General features: G+C 55.9%; 1 protein-coding gene across 3 annotated transcripts in view; it reads left to right on the top strand.

The window, feature by feature from the left end:
- C18H16orf95 (chromosome 18 C16orf95 homolog) overlaps positions 1 to 18,988 on the top strand; it is a 453,505-nt gene that overhangs the window by 280,340 nt on the left and 154,177 nt on the right. For 2 of the 3 annotated variants that reach the window (XR_010837979.1, XR_010837976.1), the window contains one exon: positions 18,769 to 18,824. The exons of the other annotated variant lie outside the window; for it this stretch is intronic. The gene's annotated coding sequence lies outside the window, so the exon portion shown is untranslated. The remainder of the gene's footprint in view (positions 1 to 18,768; positions 18,825 to 18,988) is intronic. 3 annotated transcript variants of the gene reach the window in all.

Here is an 18,988-nt window from a genome sequence, read left to right as displayed (position 1 = left end):
ACACCCTGGCACAGTGCTTCTCATCCTGGTTGAGTACACACTGAGCTCACAAGTGGGAAGAAAATGTTCCGTTTCTGGATGGGGGCCTCTGAAGTGACTTCTTCACTTCCTGGGCAGGTCTTGCAGGAGGCCGTGGGGTAACTCTCACCGTGCGCTGGCTGAAGCCAGTGGGGATCTCTATTGCAGAGATGGGGAGAGGTGGTGTTGCTGAGATCCACCCACCTGTTCCCGATTGCGTGGAGGACCCCCAGGGATCAGATCACGTGAGGCACTGGCTCTTCCCTGGACTTCCTGCCTTCGTCCTGCCGCTGACAGAGTGGGCTAGCTAAACCGAACGTGCTGGGGAACCGGGGAAAGGCAGATCTCAGATGTGTTTTGGATTGCTTCTCAACTAGCTCTAAGCTGAGCTGCGGTGTCTGACGTGAGATAAGCCTTTGTCTCAGCAAAGCATCCACAGAGGAGGTGACGATGGTGATTGTGATGCTGGTGGGGGTGGGGGTGGCGATGTCGGTGTTTGTGGTGGTGGTGTTAGCTATCATTTTTAGAGTGCTGTGAGCCAAGCACTGTGCTAAGTGCCATATACATCCCATGTAATCCTCCCAAGAGCCCAGTGAGCCAGATGAAGAAACTGAGGCTCAGAGGAGTAAAGTAACCTGCCTGTGGTCACATCACTGATAGGTAGCCGGGTACAGTTGTGGCAGGTCTGTCTGGTGCCAAAGCCCACGTGCGCCTGTGCTACCTGCTGGCCCCGTGCCGGGCACAGTGCAAGACTTTGGGGTCTTGCCGTGATCACCAAGATGCCAGAAAACGAGACCTGGAACTCGAGGTCCCGGTGCAGTGAAATGAGACCTGCTAAAGAGCAGACTCTCCCGTCCCGTCAAAGCCACCAAGGCTGCCAGATTCTGGGGACCAACCCCACCGAAGAGTGGAGAGCATAGACTGCCATCTTGGGAGGAGGTGGGAAGGTGGAGGCACCCCTTCCCCCAACGTTCCCTCACACGTTATCAGAGAGTGGCTGGGTGATCAGGGGAGGCCGGGGGCCTGCAGGGAAAGGGGAGGAAAAGACAGCAGTGTGGATGTGTGTCGGGAGCTGCGTTTGTTGGACTGGAAGGCGCCGACAAAGAAACACGGAGTCCTGACTGCCAGCCCGGGAGCTGTGTGTGCAGACCTGCGTTGACATGGGCTTTGGGACTCAGGATTCCAGAACCTTCTCTCCCAGGCCTTCGGACAAGAGACTGCACCTCTCCCAGCCTCGGTTCCCTTGTCTGTACCCAGGGACTGATGGAGTAACTCCTCCTAGAGCTGTCGCAGGCGTGAACGAACCAGCGCCCAGGATGCTGCAGAATGCGTCAGCTACGTCGGGATGGGGGCCTTGCCCTCCTGTGACAGATCCAGAAACAGGCTTGGAGAGGCCAGGTCTAAGAGGCAGGGCCGGGGTGGTAACTCAAGACCCCTGAGGCCTGTCCCAGGGCTTGGGCACAAGCCCGAGTGGCTTTACTGCCCCCGAGTCCTTGCTACACACTCAGCTGTTGTCCACAACTGCAGCGTCACCTCCTTATTTGATATGGAAAACATAGGCCTCCTAGATTTATGACTTATTGTAATACCATTTACGTAAAGAGAGCTGGGTTCTCTTTTGGTCCGGAAGCTGCACAATGCCCCTGTGAGATGGCTGGGGACCCCCTGGTGAGCTGTGACACCAGGCGGGGACATGCTGGCCCAGCTGCCCCCTCTGTTCTTGAAGAAGCATTTGGCTTTAAGAACGAGAAGGCAATAAAGAAAATGGGAGGGAAGCTGCCCTTTGCCTCCCACCTTCGGAACCACGGCAGGAAGAGCCCGCTCTCGGGGCCGGGGCCGCCGGGGGGCTGGAGGACTCCCGCTCACCCTACCGTCAAGTCCTTCCTGTGACACCTGCGTGTGCAGACAGCGGGTGAGAAAATGCCGCTCCGGTGGGTCACCGCTGCGGGGCCGGGATTCCCCTCCTGCTCTGCCTTCACGGCTCTTGGCTCCCCTCCAGGCGGCCGCACAAGAGATAAGACTCCTGAGCGCACACCCAGCTCATCCTGTGGGTTAGGAAGGAAAGACTCCAGACATAGTTAGAAGTGTGTCGGGGAGAGTGGAATGTTCTCCGGAAATGTATTATCATCAGAGCTGGCCTCTTGCCTCCCGGGAGAGAGTGCATGCGTGCTTATCGAGCCTGCGTTCACCTCCCAACCTCCCGTATGAAGTCCTTTTCATCAAAAATGAAGCCCCAAATCAGAAGTTGCTCCCCTGCATGAACTTTTCTTTCTGCTGCATTTCGAAGAGAATCCGAGAGGCCCCAAAGGAGGAGACCTAGGCACCCCTGGTTTAGGGGGGTTCTGATCAGCCAGTGGATTCAGAAACTTCACCTACCTGCTCTGTGCCTCAGTTTCCCCGTTTGCATTTGGCCTGAGAACACAGGAGGGTATGGCGTGGAGGACCTCCAAGGTCCTCTCTGAGTGCCCAGATTCCTTATCCTGGCAAAGAGACCCCAGAGGAGGCAGTGTTGCCTTGTGGCGGAAAGCTGGGCCTCTAGAGCGAGGCTGTTGGCCCTAAGGTTCTGACTGCTGGTCACGGGACATTAGTGTGGCCAGAGGTCACTGACGTGCCCCAGCAAGGATCGGCGCCCCTTTCTGCGTCTCCTCTGCATCCCGCTCTTCCCTTCAAAGCCCTCCTTGTCACACACAGATGCGCATTTCACGTCTGGGTCCCTGTGAGACTCAGAGCTTCACGGTCTGTGACGCTCCTTCCCACGTGGTGATGGCAGAGGTGAGATGGAGCTGGGGCCTCGTGTGTGCTTTCTCCCTCTCGCTGGTCTGTGACCGCAGCCGGTCTTGGTAATGACTTCCAAGGAGCCCAGTGCCCTGCATCTCGTCAAGGCCTCTCCGGGAAGGCTGTGCCCGCCGTGGGCTGGGCGGGGCCCGCGGCATCCTGCGCTCCAGGTGTTGGCTGCAGCGCTACCCCTCAGGGGTGCTCGGGCGGCACCAGGAGGGGAAACCTTGAGTAAACTCCAGGAAGAAAAAAACCCGTTCTCCCCGCTTTCCCAGAACCCAAGGGCTTCCACGCTTTGGGAACGTGTTGACTTTGAACCTGAGCCCATCGTGGACCTGGACATGGATCAAAGAGGGTGTATTGTTTTTCCTAAAAACGTTGGGACAGATCAGGTCAGCAGAATTTCAGGTGCTGTGACTCAGCGTTTCCTCTGCTGCTACCACCTTCCCTCCCGACCGGGAGAGGAGGAATACAGCCCTCTTCCTCAGGGAGGCGCCCTGCACGGCGCTTAAGGTCGTGGGACTTGGCATCGACAAGAATCGCTTTAAATGTGCCTTTTAGCAGCTGCTCAGGATGACCATGGGAGAACTCCTCTGCTTCCCTGAATCTCGACATCTCTTATTTACAGTCGGGATGAGAGTGAGGGCCACACTCCGCACCGCATGCTGTGGTCAGGATTAATGAGAAAATAGAAACCGCGTGCAAGTGCCTCTCAGGGCATTTGGCACGGAGTGAATGCTCGGTTAGTGACCGGAACCTTCCGTCGCCTCTCCAGAGGTCGCCCAACAGTCGGGTGGATCACCCCGAGCTTCCCTCTTTAAGCACCTGCTTCTCTTCACCGAGAGCTTTCTTGGCTCAGAGATGGACCGGGGGTTGGGGGGATGTTATGTGCCCGCAGAGCAGCACGCCCCCTCCACCGCCACAGTGAGAGGCGGGAGAAGGTGGGCAAACAGCCAGCCCTTCTGTCCTTCAGGGAGATGATTCCAAGGTGCCTTCACACGGCTCCACGAGTGTCCCCACCAGGCCAGCACCCCCGTTACGCCAGCAGTGAGCCCTTCATTTTGCCGCTGGGTTGCCTCCTCCCCCCCCCCCGCCCCGTTCTCACCCCCTCAGCCACCTCCAGGTGCTTCCTGAATTCACCTCCAAAATAGCTCACTGTCCCCACGTGTGCCTGGGGGGACCCAGCCAAGACAGCACTCACTAGGTCCTTGCGGTTATTATTATTCAAAGGGGCTGGACGCAGAATGAGATTAAATTACTGGTCAAGCTTTGTCCTCTGGGTTACATGTGGAAACACCCATGCCCTTATTATGCAGACTTTTGTAGAGCAGCTAAAAGGTGTCGGTGCTGCGTGGGGAGCGAGGGGCCCAGAGGCCCACGGGCAGCACAGGATCTGGGCTTCCCCTCGGCATGCTGGGCGCTATGGGTGTTTGGAGTGGGAACCAATAGAGACCCTTACACCTGAGTTTTAGCATCGGGGGTCTGGAATCACCATGTTTTCTGGACTTTCTCATCTTTCTGGAAGGAGAACACATCGCTTTTGTAGGAAGGAAGAAGGATATTTGAGAGCTCCAAGAGTGGTGTGGCAGGGAGCCGTGTGACAGGGAGCCTTGTGCGGGCGTTTGGGCGGGGGCAGTGGGGTTGGGCCAGCTTCGGAGAGAGAGGGTCAAGCTTCAGGATTCCTGTGAGAATCCTATAAAGCTGATGGACTTTGGCCACAGGAAAGTGGACTCCTGCGTGGAATTCTGTACCCAGCTCCAGTGGGCTCACAGAGCCCCAAAGCCAGATGTGGACCCAGCTATCACTCAGCTTGGTTGCATTTTCTAACAGTTCAGGCAGGAGGTTCTGAGGACTTTGGAGCTCAGTACTTGACTGCCTTGATGCTGGGGAGGGCTGCCACCTTCCCTCAAGGGGAGCCCATGAGAGCGGAGGCATTGCTTGGCATGTCGGGGCCCAAGGAGGCCAAGCAAGGCTGGACACGGGCAAGACCTTCATTGCAGGTGAAGTAAACTTTCCCTGGCATTGAACCCAGCGTTGCAGGTTAGATTTGGAAAGAGCTTTGGAACCGAGGGACGACATTTGCACGCACGCGGGTGGCTGTCAGCAGCACTGGGCGGAGAGGCCAGCCCTCTGTTCCTCAGGCTGGCGCTGGGCGGAGCGGTGGGAGGTTGGGGGGTGCTGGAGGTTTGTCCCTGCTCCGGCTGCCTCATTCCATCTATGCTGCCGCCGCTACCACCGGGCCGGCTCAGGGGACACCGGGGCGTCTTGTGCAGGAGCGCTCGCAGGCTCTCCAAGTCTGCTATTGATTTTCAAATTGCAAACAAGAATGTATTCATTCCCTGGGCTTCGCCGTAGTCTTACATTATCCACTTAGAGTCACGTTACAAAAATAGCTTTAAACCGTCTTGCTTGAAACATTGGACACATCTACTCACTGACAGGGAGGTTTCGTTTGGTTGTCTAGCCGGGCTTTGGGGCATAACTTTTCACGCTGATGGTGTACACACCCGTCACTTTGACACAAGAGGGGATGTTGGTATTTATTTTTCCCTCGAGAAAATGATGGGGGAACAGGCAGAATACAAAGAATTTCCAGAACGGCCCACACCAAACCCTTGCCACGTCTCTGCGGGCATGGACTCTTTCCCGGGCCCTTGAATTCCTTTGGTTTGAGGGAAGAGCCCCTTTTCCAGCCCTAAAGAATGGGGCCTGCTGGAGATGTGGGCTCCTCTCACCGCTGGCTGCCCGCACTCCTACCATGTGTGGAGGCTTAAAAAAATGCTGGTGCCCGAGCCCCACCTGAGACCCAGGGGGCCTTCGTTCCCCACGGTCCTGACTGGCAGCCCGCTTGAGAGGCTCTGCTTCAACCAGCCCTGCTCTTTGGAAGGAGAACGAGGTCGTCACAGCAGCTCAGAGGCAGCAGCGTGATCAGTGATGTATCCGCGCGGTCTCTTTACAGGTTCCCAGCTCTCCTGCTCCCACCTTCGCCCAGGGTCCCCCCCACCTCTCACCTGGTGAGCCCATCTTCTTATTTTATTTATTTTTATTTATTTCTTGTGACATTCAATTCAGTTTTATTTAAAAACTCTTTACTTTGAGATAATTGTAGATTCACATGCAGTTGTAAGAAATAATACAGAGAGACCCCTGTACCTCTACCCAGTTCCCCCATCACTACAGTACAGCAGCACCGACAGGAAACCGACATTGACGCAATCCATCCGCCTTATTCAGATTTCACTCATTTGTGTGTGAAATGCGCGCGTGTGTGTGTGTGTGTATTTTGTCCTGAGCAGTTCTGTGACATGGGTTCACTTGTGTGACCACAACCAATCAGTACACAGGACAGCTCCGTCACATCCCAAGGATCCCTCGTGCCCCGTTTCGTAGCCTCTGCCACCTGCCTCCGTTCCGCAGCAGACACCAGCCTGTTCTCCATCTCTGTCATTTTGTCACGTCAAAAGTGTTATATAAATAGAATCACATTGGGTGTAACCTTTTGAGACAGGCTTTTTGCGCTCGGTGTCATTTTCTTGAGCTCCAGCTACGTCGTTTGATGCATCCGCTCCTTTTCATTGCTGTGTAGTATTCCCCACGGTGATGCACTGCTTTCTGTGTCATACTCACCTTAGGAAAGACACTGGGCTGGTGTCCAGCTTTTCTCTATTTTGAATAAAGCTGCTATGAACATACATAACTTTTTATGAAAGCAAAAATGTTCATGAATTGCAGTGAAAATTCATGTGAACCCCATCTTCTAATTAGCCTTCCTGCTTGGCCTTTCGTGCCTAACAGTTCATTCTCCCAGGAGTGTTCCCTTCGCCATGCAAACCTGACCCTGACCCTGACCCTGACCCTCAAGAACTTCTCCGTACTCTTAAGACAAAGTGGGAAGTCCCTACCACGACATCCAACACTGGCCTGGCCCCCGCCGCCCTCCCTCATGTACGGGTGTGCCGCTCGGAGCCCAGACTCTGTCGCCTGTTGGCTGGGTGCAAGCCCGCTCCATGCTCCAGGGCTGAGCGCCGTGGGCAGTTAATTTACCCCTCTGCGCTTGAGCATCCCCCAACCTGGAAAGTACAAACAAGCGTGGAGCCTACCTCCTAGACCGCTGTGAGGGTGACACAGCTGCACGTGTGTCGGGCTCTGAGCTCCACGGCTGGCACATGGTTAACATCTGATAAATGTTAGGCACTACTGTCACCACCTGCTGGGCCCCCTCCCCCTCTGAGCTCCCATCACATCTGCTCTCCTTCCATCCCCCAGGCTCACCGTTCTCCCCCTCTGACCTTGGGGCTCTGGCACACACCATCCTGTCTTCATGGGATGCTCTTCCTTTCCTCTCTTTCCCTGGTTAATATCGCTTCCTCCAGGAAGGCTTCCCTGACTCACTGGCCAGTTAAGGGGTCCTTGAAATTCACTGGGCACCTACTAAGTTTTCAGGTCACCTACCACGATTGCTGACCATCTGTGTATCTTTCTAGAATACAACTTCTGCAAGGGCAAGAATTGGGTTTCCTTTTCCACTCAATGTTCCCACGTGGGTATAATAGGTGCTCAGTTAATGCCGTTTCATGAATGAGTGAATGAATGAATCTCACTGTTGGCAAAGTGGGCAGCACCCTCGTGCCACTGCCTTTCAGCCGCCTGCCCTTTTGGGCGAGGTTGTGTGGTCCACCCCCACTTGCCAAGCAATCTGCACCCGGCGAGAACAAGCCTGGACCCTTCTCTTCGCTCCTCAGCGACATCTTGACTCTGCCTCTGCCTCTGCCTCGGAGCTGCCCAGGTCCACGTCCCTGCTCAGAGTGGATGTTGCCTCTTCCTACCTCAGGGCTCTCCTCTGTCCTTTGGTACATAGATCTCTGTATCTCTCTCTCTCTTTCTGTATAGCAGCCCCTTCCCTTTTGTTTGTTTGTTTCTTTTTCGGTTGACATGAAATTCACATAATATAAAATTAACCATTTTAAAGCAAACAGTTCAGTGGCATTTAGTGCATTCAATATGCTGTGCAGTCACCACCTCTATCTTGGTCCAAAATATTTTAGTCACCCTAAAAGGAAACCCCATACCCATGATACAGTCACCCCCACTTGCCCTCCCCCAGCCGCTGGAAACCACCGTCTTCTTTCTGTCTCTATGGATTTACCTGTTCTGGACACCTCATTATAAATGGCGTCATTCAGTAGATGGTCTTTTGTGACAGGCTTTGTTCACTCAGCGTGATGCTCTCGGGGTTCTTCCACGCTGTAATGTGTGTCAGGACTTCATCCCTTTTCATGGCCGAGCGACGTTCCATTGTATGGAGAGGCCGCATCTGTGTTTATGCGTCATCCGCCGATGGACGTTTGGGTTGTTTCCACCTTCATGGCTCCTGTGATTAGTGCAGCTGTGAACATGTGTGTACGTGTCTTTGAACACCCGCTCTCCACTCTGGGGTCCATACCTAGGAGTGCAAATGCCAGGTCATATACTAATTCTGTTTGAGGAGCTGGCAGACCGTTGCCCACTGTGGCTGCCCCGTGTTACATTTCCACTTCTTTGGTTTATATTTCTCTCCTGGTTTCTCCCAGACGTGACTGCTCTAGATGTCACCTCTGACCCCCGACCCCAGCCGTCCTCCCTGCAGTGTCCACACCACCCCAGCTTCCCATCCCCTGCTTCACTTCCCCACGTGGACACAGAGGGCCTGCTTGTCTTGGTTGGAATCCTGGCCCTGCCACACACAAGTTGGGTGCCGCTGGGGCAGTCACCGCCTTTCTGAGCCTCAGTCTCAATCTGTAAACGGGGGATGATGGAATTGTCATGAGGATAAAGTGAGCCGTGATGTAGGAAGTACTCATCAAGGCTCAGTGACCGTTAGCTGTCACTACTTCATACAGATCCACTGTGGGCACAGAAGGAGTATCAGGCGTGGCCTCTGAAAGGCTCACCCCCAGGGCCTCACCCTTGGAAGGTATATGGTTATCACGTACTGGTTCTGAACATGACACGAAACAGCCACGTGAGGCGGAACCATGCTGGATTTTACGGTACAGGTGGAAAATGAGCTATTTGAAAAGGACTTGTAGTTCGTTCGTTTCCGATATGAAAATATTACTACTGTGGACAACGGGAGAACTGACCTGACCATGATCTGTGGCTCATTTTACCTTCCCAGCACCCCTCCAAGGTAGCCGTTACTGTCCCATTTGGCTGACAGGCGAACTGACACTGCAAGAGGGAAGGAATCTGGATAAGTGGGGGCAGCGGAAATGGGGCCCAGGTTCACCTGGCTCCGGAAACCACTCTCCGCACACTCTGAGTTCTTTCTCACGCACTCTTCCAGCCCCAAGACAGCCTTCCGTCTTTCCGTGCTCTGCGGGCACCCCTCTTGGGCAGATGGACCCAGCCGAGGGCTGTGAATCTCCTGGGTCCCAAAACTTCCTTGGGCCGACTGAAACGCCCCAGCCCCTGAACAGTATTTGCTTTTGCCCTCCGGCGAGTATTTCCATTTGCTTTGGATGGAAAAACAAGCCTTTCTGTTGTTGTGAACATTTCAAAGGGACCCGGCGGGCCGCAAGATATCCGCTGGAACGCCATACCAGGAACCGCGCGTTGATTCAGATGTATTGATTTTTATCAGCTTTTGACACTATTTGTTTATGAAAAATATCTGACTCCCAAATACGGTTGCTCTGAAAGCATAAGAGATAAGAGCATGACTGTGTCCCCAAAGTGATGCGGCTCTGCTGTGCCCACAGCGGGCACAGCACAGCTGCTGGCGCATGGACCCGTGTCTGGGCATTTAGTGAAACCAGAGCCTGCCACTTCCGCACCACATCAGTCCAGGGGGAGCTGGATGCCCTTGGGTGCGAAAAGGGGGAGTGGGAAGGTCTGTGTCAGGAGAGGAAGGCCATGAAATGCACACGGGCTCAGGCCGTGTCCGTCAGAACCACGAGCCTGGACCCTGTGCCTGGGACATTCTTAGTGAGGAAATGGCCAGGCACCCAGGACCCTGCAGAGGGACGACCTCCGCACTGACAGGGGAAGCTGTCAGGGTGTGTGGAGGGCGGGTGGCCAGCAGCGCGGCGCCGTCACAGTGGCCCTCGTCACCCCACAGGGCCCCCTCAGCATGTGGGCCCTGGGGGGTGGGCACAGCCGCCCTGCCCACTTGCTGATGTTATTGGCAGCTGCAGTCACATGTGTCAGCAGATGTGTACTCTTTCGCTAATTCTCAGACAAGGCAGCCTGTGGAGCAGCGCCGGGGGACACATCCGCCCCCCGGCCCTGTCTGAGAGCACCGAGAATGCCTGCAGCGCGGGACAGTGCCCGCGCCTCAGAACTAGTGTCGGTGTACCAGTGAGGAGACAGCCCTGGTCTCAGAGCAAAGTCCACAAAAGGCAAGATCAACAAAACGGGGTCCGTCCTCACCGTGGAATATTACTCGGCCGTAAGAGGAGTGAAGGGCTGACGTAGCTGCCACGTGGATGGACCCTGGGAACATGCTGAGTGAAGAAGGTCAGAAGCCGAAGACCGCGTATCAGATGAATCCGTTTATCAGGACACGTCCGTAACAGGCAGACCCACAGGGACAGAAAGCAGATTAGTGGTGGCCAAGGACTTGGGGAGATGGGGGTTTGAGGGCAATGGCTAAAGGACACTGAGATTCTTTGGGGGTGACTGAAGTAGTCTAAAATCGACTGTGGTGATGGTTGCACAACTCTGCGAGTGGACTAAAGCCCATTGAATTGTACACTTTAAATGGGTGGATTGTCTGGTGTGTGAATGACCTCTCGATGAAAGTGTTAAAGAGACTGGGGGTGGGAGCTCCTGAGACTGGGGACTTTTGTCCAGTGCGACTTCCTGAGGGGACAGTTGTCGGCACCCCTCCCCGAACTCTGAGCCCGTTGACTGTGTGTGTGTTTGCAGGTATGTATGTGTGTGTGTGCACGTGTATGTGTGTGTGCACGTGTATGTGTGCATGTGCGTGTCTGTGCGTGTGTGTGTGTGTGTGTGTGTGTGTGTGTGTGTGGTGTAGGAGCCTCGCCTGGGCCTGCTGTTCTGAGGCTCACACTTTGGTGAACCTGGGGTAGGGAACTGGCTGATGGCTTCTTTTCTCTTAGTTCTCACGTTGAAATGGCCCTCGGGTGTGTGTGGACCAGAATTCACACGTTTGCCGAGTTTGTATCGGTTTGCCGGGGTGTCCACGGGGCAGGCACTCTGCTGGGGTGGGGTTCCTGCACCCTCCTCCCTGGTCTGAGAAAATCTCTGCCATTTCCTGCCTTTGCTCACAGACACCCACATGAAACCCCCCGCTTCCTCATTCCCTTACTTTAAGCACAGCCTCTGATAACCTGTGACCCAGAACAAATCAGTCTGTGGTTTGTTCGGACCATCGGACCTCCCCAAAGTCCTCATGTTGTAACTTAAGCTCCCTGTCACCTTTGAAGGCTGACCGGGCTGAACTCTCTCTGCCTCTCCCAGTGCGTGTGTCCCGTCTACACAGCACCCGGTGGTGGTGGTGGGTGCCTGGCGTGGGATTGCTGTGCCAGAGGCTGCCGAATGGCTGTGTGCATATGCCGCTGGATACGAGGCCGACAGCCGTGCGTCCACGTCGGCACACGCTGCACGCCTGGTGGGTGTGAAGCAGTGCAGGGGTGATTAGAAACGATGGACGCCTCTCCAGACGCTTACTGGCTTTTGGACATACCACCTCTCAGGGTCAGTCCTTGTCTCCACACTGTCCATTTAAAAGCAGCCAAAGGCCTCCCTCCCTCCGTCCGTCCCTGCCCAGGGTGACCTCTGTGGGAAGGCGGGTCCCTCCTCCCGTGTCTGCTGTATACCCCTCCCGCTCCGCAGGAAGTATGCGCTCCTGCTCCACAGTGATAGCGTCCGCTGCAAAACTGGAACTTTTCTTTCAGTGTTCCCGCCCACCCACTGCTCCTGGCTTCCTGTCCAGGGACGCTTCCACCCCCTCACGTTCACACCTCACACGCACACCACGCGGCACCCACACACACCCCTCACACCCCCAGCCCCGCTGCGCGTTCACACCGCCCCGCCTTCCATCTGCCCCAGGCCCCGTATGAGCCCAGGTTTTGTGTCCACGGCTCTTGAAGGGAAATGGTAGAGGAGGAGACTGGATAGGAAATTCGTGCACCAGATATCACCTGCTGTGGTCTGAATACCTGTGTCCCCCTGAGATTCACATGTGGAAATCCTAACGATGGTGTTCGGAGGTGGGGCCTCTGGGGGTGGAGCCTCCACAGGGGTGGAGGCTCATGAAGGGGATTAGTGCCCTCGTCAAAGAGACCCCGCAGGCTCCCTCCCTGCTTCTGTCCCGTGAGGACACAGCAAGAGTCTGTGACCCGGCAGAGGGCTGTCTCTCGACGGCGCTAGTGTCCTCGTCTCGAACTTCCAGCCTCCAGAACTGTGAGAAATGGACTTCCGTTGTTTCTGCGCTACTCAGCCTGTACTGTTTTGTGATAGCAGCCCGAAGGGACTCAGACATCAGCCCACAGTCATGTGACTTCACCCAGTCTTCACAGGTACCCAGCAAGAGAGGGGTACTGACTTCACTTAAGAGACGTGCCAAATGCAGCTCAGAGAGGCGAAGTGCCTTGTCTAAGGGCACACAGCTGGGAGGAACCAGAACCACGCTCTCACTCCCAGGGAGACGGACGTGGTCAGCACAGTGGTCCCAGCAGATCTTGAGCTCCTCCCTGTAGCCCTAAGGATGCACTCGGACCAGCCGGGATGAAGTGCGGCCCCTGAACTGGCCGTTGTGCAGCCAACAAGCAGGGCAGGGGCCCGGCAGCCGGACCACAGCGATCTTAGATACAAATCGGCCTGCTCACCCCCCTGTCGGGGACGGTGCAGGACATCAGTCCGAACTGGTTTGGGCTGCTCCTCAGCCTCCGAGCCTCACACAGTTTATCTCCATGTGACACAGGCCTTCTAAGCACTTCAGCGCTGCTATGGAAATCGGGGTCGTCTCTGGCAGTTAAAGCCCTGGCTCACCCGTCGTTCCTGCTCGTTGTCACTTTAGGGAATTCTTCCCAGTGGGGCTCCTGTGGGTTCGGGCAGAGGGGCCTCCCGGTGACCCCCACACCATGTGTCCGGTCACCCCTCACACACTGGGGAGGCACACTTTCCAGAATTCACAGAACAGGCTGGTCTTTCCCGGACGGAGCCCGGCTCCCCCGACACTTCCTGGATTCGCGAGTTCAAGTTCAGGGATTCACCGGTGTTCTTTCTCAACCTTTATTTATTTCTCTCACTTTATTATTTTTGGATTCATGTAAATGAAATCTGTCTTTGGCTTCCTAAAATGGATGAAGGCTTGCTTGGGTCAGAAGCTTCAAAGTCGGTTTTGGTGGAGAGAAACCGATACAAGACTCTCTGCAGCGTTTTTTAACCCTCACACCTTCTTGGTGTGAGAAGAGGGGGAGGAGGAGAGAAGGATGGGAGGAAGAGGAGGAGGAGGGGGAGGAGGGGCAGGATGTGCTCCCATCACCACATCTGCATCCAGGCAGTCAGAGGGGGGAAGGGGACTTGCGGGCGCGTGTCTGGAGCGGGACATCACTTTGCTCCCGTCCCACTGGCCAGAATCTAGACACGGGGTCACACCCGCCTGGGACCTTGCACCTTGAGTAAGAACGGCATCTGGGATGCTGAGTCTCTGTGAGGGACGGTCATGCCTAGTGACAGTTAATATGATCCCCTAAGAAGGAGAGTGCATGTCGGCGACGACTAGCAAGGTCTGCCTGACGCGCGTCAGGCTGGTGTTAATCTGGGGACGGATACTCTATGTGAGACGCCCGGAGAAGTCAGCGCACAGGGCGTCACCCCTTTCGTGTGCAGCCGAGACGAGCCTCCTGCTCCTGGTCGTTGTGTGCCTCGAGGTGTCATCCCCCATTGTCTCGGCTTGGATCCCCCGGCACAGACCGGGGTCAGGTTTGGGCGCACCTGTGTGGGTGGTGACCTCGGGAGGCATCGGGGAAGGAGAGATGGAAGAGAGGGGCCGGTGCAGGCTGCATTCTTGGCACTGTGACCGTGGTGAGAGCTTGGGGGGGGGGGCTGTGTGGATCACCCCTCGGAGCTTCTCAGCTGCTCAGCCAGGGAGCTGGGATGTCGCCCACCAGCTGTCACTGTCACTGACTGAGGACTGCTCCCAAGGACAGTGGCCCCTGGCAATTCTGGCCTGCCCATCTGCGAGCGGGCCAAGCACTCGTCTGTAGCGGAGAAAGCTCCCATTAAAGGCCGCAGGCACCGGAGGAAGCCATCGCTGTCTGGACGACGCCTGCCGAGGGGTACAGGCTGGACGCCGACAGTGATGCTCCAGCCGTGCCCTGAGCTGACGAAACCTCCCCGGGTCCCCACGGAGCCTCTCTCTGCCTTCCAGCTGTGAGCTGCTGACTAGACAGCTTTGTGGCTTGGACAGCTTCAGGGAAGCCTTGTGTTGTCGGGAGTCTGCGGGGGTGCTTGTAGTTTCTCTGCGGTCCCCAGGCACTCCTTCGCCTGGCCCTGTCCTTCAGGAAGGTGGGGTGTGTATTAGTCTGCTGGGCTTGCAGTAACAAAGCACCACACACGGGGGCTTCAACGGCAGAAATGTCCTCTCCCACGGGCTGGAGGCCCCAAGTCTGAGACCAAGGTGTGGGCAGGGCTGACTCCGGCTAAGGCTGCAAGGAGGACCTGCTCCAGGCCTCCCCAGCTCCGGGGGTTCCCTGGCCATCCTGTGCTCTTTGCCTTGTGGACGTGTCTCCGTGATCTCCGCCGTCACCTTCATGTGGCATCTCCCTATGTGCCCTCTGTGTCCACGGTGCCCCTTTTATCAGGTCGCAGTTGTATTAGACTGGAGGCCCACCCTCGTCAATATGACCTCATCTTGACTAATTATATCTTCAAGGATCATATTTCCAAATAAGGGCACATTCTGAGGTACTGGGCGTTGGGATGCCAACGTGGGAACTTGGGGAGGACACGGTTCAACACGTAAAGGGTGGGAGAAGGCAGCAAAGGGGGCTGCCACGTCGCGTGCGAGAGGATTTGGTTCAGGTCAGCATAGGCCCCCAGGCAGGTGGAGGTATGTGCCGAGGTCACCTGCCGAGCAGGGCACCAAGCATTTCATCTGAGACCCCCGAGGTTTGAATGAACGGGCTCCCTTCCACTTGTGTGGCTTCACCACTGCTCTGGGTGGTGAACACGAGGGCCCTTTGGCCTTCATCCGGCTCTGTCGAGGCAGCCCTGAGGGTCCTCCCTGAACCGGGGGCAGGGAGGTGGGGTGTGGAGCTCCCGTGACTGGCAGGTAGGGCAGAGTCTGTGGTGAGCGGCTCTTCTGTGCCTGTTTCAGCCTCCGGGCGGCGGGGGTGGGCAGGGGCGGAGGGGCGGGTGGAGCGAGGGTGTCTCACGCCCCCCACAGACCCAGAACGGGAACGCGGTCCAGGGCTTCAGCCTTGGAGTCCCCACAGCTAGTCGCTGGCCATCCTCCTCCCCACGGAGGATAATGCATTTAAAACTTCTGAGCTGTCTAGACTTGTTATCTGGCCCCTAATTCCTGAGAGCCCAGAGCGGGCAGCAGCGGGACTGTCGAGATAGCAAGAGGGTGAAGTCATTGGTGTAAATCCTGAGGCAGGAAGTCAGTTCCAGGGGCGATGGATGAGCGTGGCCCGGTGCCCGCACGGGGGGCAAGATAACGCGTCTAGACTCCGCTGGCCATTTCCTCCTCTTCCTTGAGGTGTCCTATCGGCTGCCCCGTGGCCTTCCTGCGCGCTCTTCCCGTGCCTCGCAGGAGACACCCTCTCAGGAAGACCTCATTTCATTTTCGGTGTGGGGCGCTCTCGGTGACTTGGCCTCGCTGGGAGTGGGTGCCTTCCCTAAGCCATGGCGACGGCGGGAAAGGCCAGGCTGACCTCTTGTCACTCTGACATTTCTGAGAGTTCAGTGGGTTAGGGGGAAAAGGACGTTTTCTCTCTCCGGTATCCAAAGGTCAATGGAAGGTCATTGGTGGGATCACAGGAGACAAGTTGATGTCCGACAGACCCAGAGATTTCCACCAGTCCTGGGGAGAAAAGAGCCTGGAGCAAGTGTTATCTAAAAGCCCCTGGGAGCTGTGGAACGCTGCATAAGCTGCATAACCTCCTACTTCCGGAAAGTGTGGCTAATTTCATTGGCCCCTGTGCATGCTGGCCTATCCTGAACCCTGGAGTTGGGGTTGGGAGTGAGGTCAGAAGGTCATTTGGTTCAGCCCCCTGCCTCCAGGCAGGATTCTCCCAGCAAAGAGTCATCGTATGTGTTCCAACAAGCAAGGACACAAGTGGTAGCTTGGGAAGAAAACAGACCTGCGAGCGCCTGCGGAGAATGATGACGTAGTAATCCCCGCCAGCTGTCCAAGTCTGCGAGCCCAGCTAGCGCTTTGGGGTTTGAAGAGTCGCGCTGAGATCTGTGGGGGACATCTGTGGAGAAGAGCACAGTGAGTCCAGAGATCAGCCACCACTGCCATGGCGACGACCACACAACATCAATGACAACGATAAAAGCGAAAATGTCTTGAGCACTTGCCATTCGCTAGTTTATGCCGAGTGGCTAGATGTATGCATTTAATCTGTTTGATCGTCACGTAAGCCGTTAAGCCCACGAGGGCATCCTATTGCATTTATCCAAAATGAGGCTCAGAGAGGAAAGGTATCTGCCCAAGAAGGAGAGGTAGAATTTGGACCCAGTTGGAGTTGACTTCAGAGCCCAGGATTGAACAGCTAAATGCTTCTGCCATGTGAACATACCATGTGTGTTCTGTTCTGTTGGACGGGTGGGGGCGGCTGAGGGTGGCCCAGGCTAATAGACAGGACGGCCAGGAGGCCAACCCACATCTTTAGATCCCCAATCCTCCATTGCCCCACAGGGCCCCTCCTGTCCCACCACGTGCAGTGCCCTCTGGCAAAACCCGTTGCTCTTTTATGACCCGTGAGGCATGTGGAGGGGGACCCCGTCCACGGGGGTTTATCTTTCCTACCCGCCTTTAAATGAGGATGACCCAGCACCTACTATGCTCCCAGTATAGATGTAAGAGAAAGCTCTGGTGTGTAAAAGGAGGTCAAAGTCAGCAAGAAGAGTGCTTCTAAAGACGCAGAAGGAACCTGAGTCTCACCCAGCCATGAACAGAGCCTCAGGCTGGAGTTGGACCCCACAAAGGGGGTTGCAGACACTGTGAGGAGGAAAAAGGAGGGCGGGACTGAGAGTGACTGACTGGCAGTCCCAGGTGGCCATGGTGGGGGTGCTGCCTAACACCTGAGTCCATGGGAAACGTGGTGTTTACCACGAAGGCCCTTATCATTAAGTAGGGGGCCTGTTAAATAGATAGAGGATGGATGGGCCATTCAAAGGAATAGTATGCAACCATGAAAAGGGATGGGGGTTCTGTACATAACCATATGGAATGATCACCAAAGTAGTTGAATGAAAAGCAACAAGATTTTGTGTGTGTGTATATACTTACACACGTAAGTATACATACTCGTATACTTAACATGCACATAATTATATGTTTATATTCCTAAAAGATCTCTAGATATTGGTAGCCCTGGGAAGGTGGCTGTGGGAAATGGTGAGAGGGAGATACCTTTTTATATCTGGAAATTTTGACCATGTGAATATATGACCTTAAAAAGGAATTTAAAAGCTCCATACTATCCTCTAAACTTGGGTGGCCTCTTGAATAATAAGCAACCCCCTTTGTGCCCAAGGACTCTTGCCCTCTCCCCTGGGTGTCCCAGAGGTCAGCGAGGGGCGCCTCTGTGGGCAGGGAGAGTCGGCCTGGGTAAGGGGTGCTCAGTGCCCGCCTGTTCCCATCTCGGCTCCCAGGCACCCCCGCCCTGCCCCCGGCTGGTGCTGCTTGGCTGCGGGCCAAGGATGCCCAAGCCCAGAGGGAATTCTGCAGCACTGAGGGCCCAGGACCCATGCAGAAGCCAGTGCCCTCAGCCCCACGAGGGCCCAGGCGGCTTCCTGCAGGCTTAGAAAAGAGTTCTTCTAAGAAGTTTAAATGCCTTCTCCCAGGCAGGGGCCGGAATCCTGAGAGGGCAACACCCAAGGATTTATTGGCCTTCCCAGGGCTCGGGCTTTTTGACGGCCCCATGAGAGAGGCAGAGGGTCAGGGGTTATCTCCGGGTGGGCAGCTGGGGGCTGCCTGGGCCCCCTCCCTCCTGCGGCATCTGCTAGAACCATTAAGGGGTCCCTCCCTAGAAGTGCCCGGCTCGGGTTTCCGACCTCCAAGCTGCCCATACACTGTGCAGACCCCGGGTGGGGCGAGATGGACGTTTCTCGATTAAAATGAAGAGGGACAGTGGGCAAGAGGGACAGATGGGGAGAGGAACAACGGAGAACAGTCCCCCGCAGAGATAAATGTGAGGCCACTGGAACGTGGCAGCTGTGGAGGCCCGGCAGGGGTGGTGGTCAGGGGACATTTGTTCTTGCTGCAGTCAGTCCTAACAAATGGTAGCGTGAGGGCCGTGCGGGCGGCCCTGGGACCCCCCCGTGAGGAGTCAGAGACGGGACCGCGGGATTTCGAAGTCCCGGCTCAGGCTGCTGGAAGGCAGTGCGGTGAGGGTCAGGCGGTCCCCACTGGGGAGCCTTGGAGGAGTTGGGCCATGCTCTGGGCCTCTGTTTTCACGTCTGTAAAATGGGACTAATAATAATTCCTCTTTCTTGAGAGTGCCGGTGATTACCTGAGATGCTGCAGGACAAATGCACGGCCACAGTAGCAGCCGGTCTCCCTCCCAAGAGCACCCAGGTGGCCCAGGCAGTCCCCGCAAGAATGCCATGCGGGGGTTTCAGAGAAAGCAATTGAGGCAGAGAACCGAGGACCTCGCCCAAGGTCTCGGAGCTAGTGAGTGGTGGGGTCTGGATTTGAACCCAAGCGCCTGCTGGGTGGTCTTTGTCCATCGCCCGACTGCAGCCAGACCTCTTTCCCAGCATGCCACTAACCCAAGCCCCTCGTTTCAGGCCCACGGGATGGTGATTTTCCTCAGCCAGCGGGTTCCTGTGTGACTTGACTGCAGGTAAGCTGTGATTTAATGTCCGTGGTTATTTCTCAGACTCCAGTGAACCTGGAGGATGCCCTTTCTCAAGGCCCAGAGAGGGAGGAATCCATCCTTTCTGCAATCCCCAGAGAGATTTATGCTGCTGGCGGGCCGGCCATGCATTATTACATTTCCTTCTCTTT

The sequence above is a fragment of the Kogia breviceps genome, chromosome 18, assembly GCF_026419965.1.
Source record: "Kogia breviceps isolate mKogBre1 chromosome 18, mKogBre1 haplotype 1, whole genome shotgun sequence".
Classification (NCBI taxonomy): Eukaryota; Metazoa; Chordata; class Mammalia; order Artiodactyla; family Physeteridae; genus Kogia; species Kogia breviceps.
The sequence above is the reverse complement of the archived record's forward strand: the minus strand, read 5'-3'. Positions and strand labels throughout refer to the sequence as shown.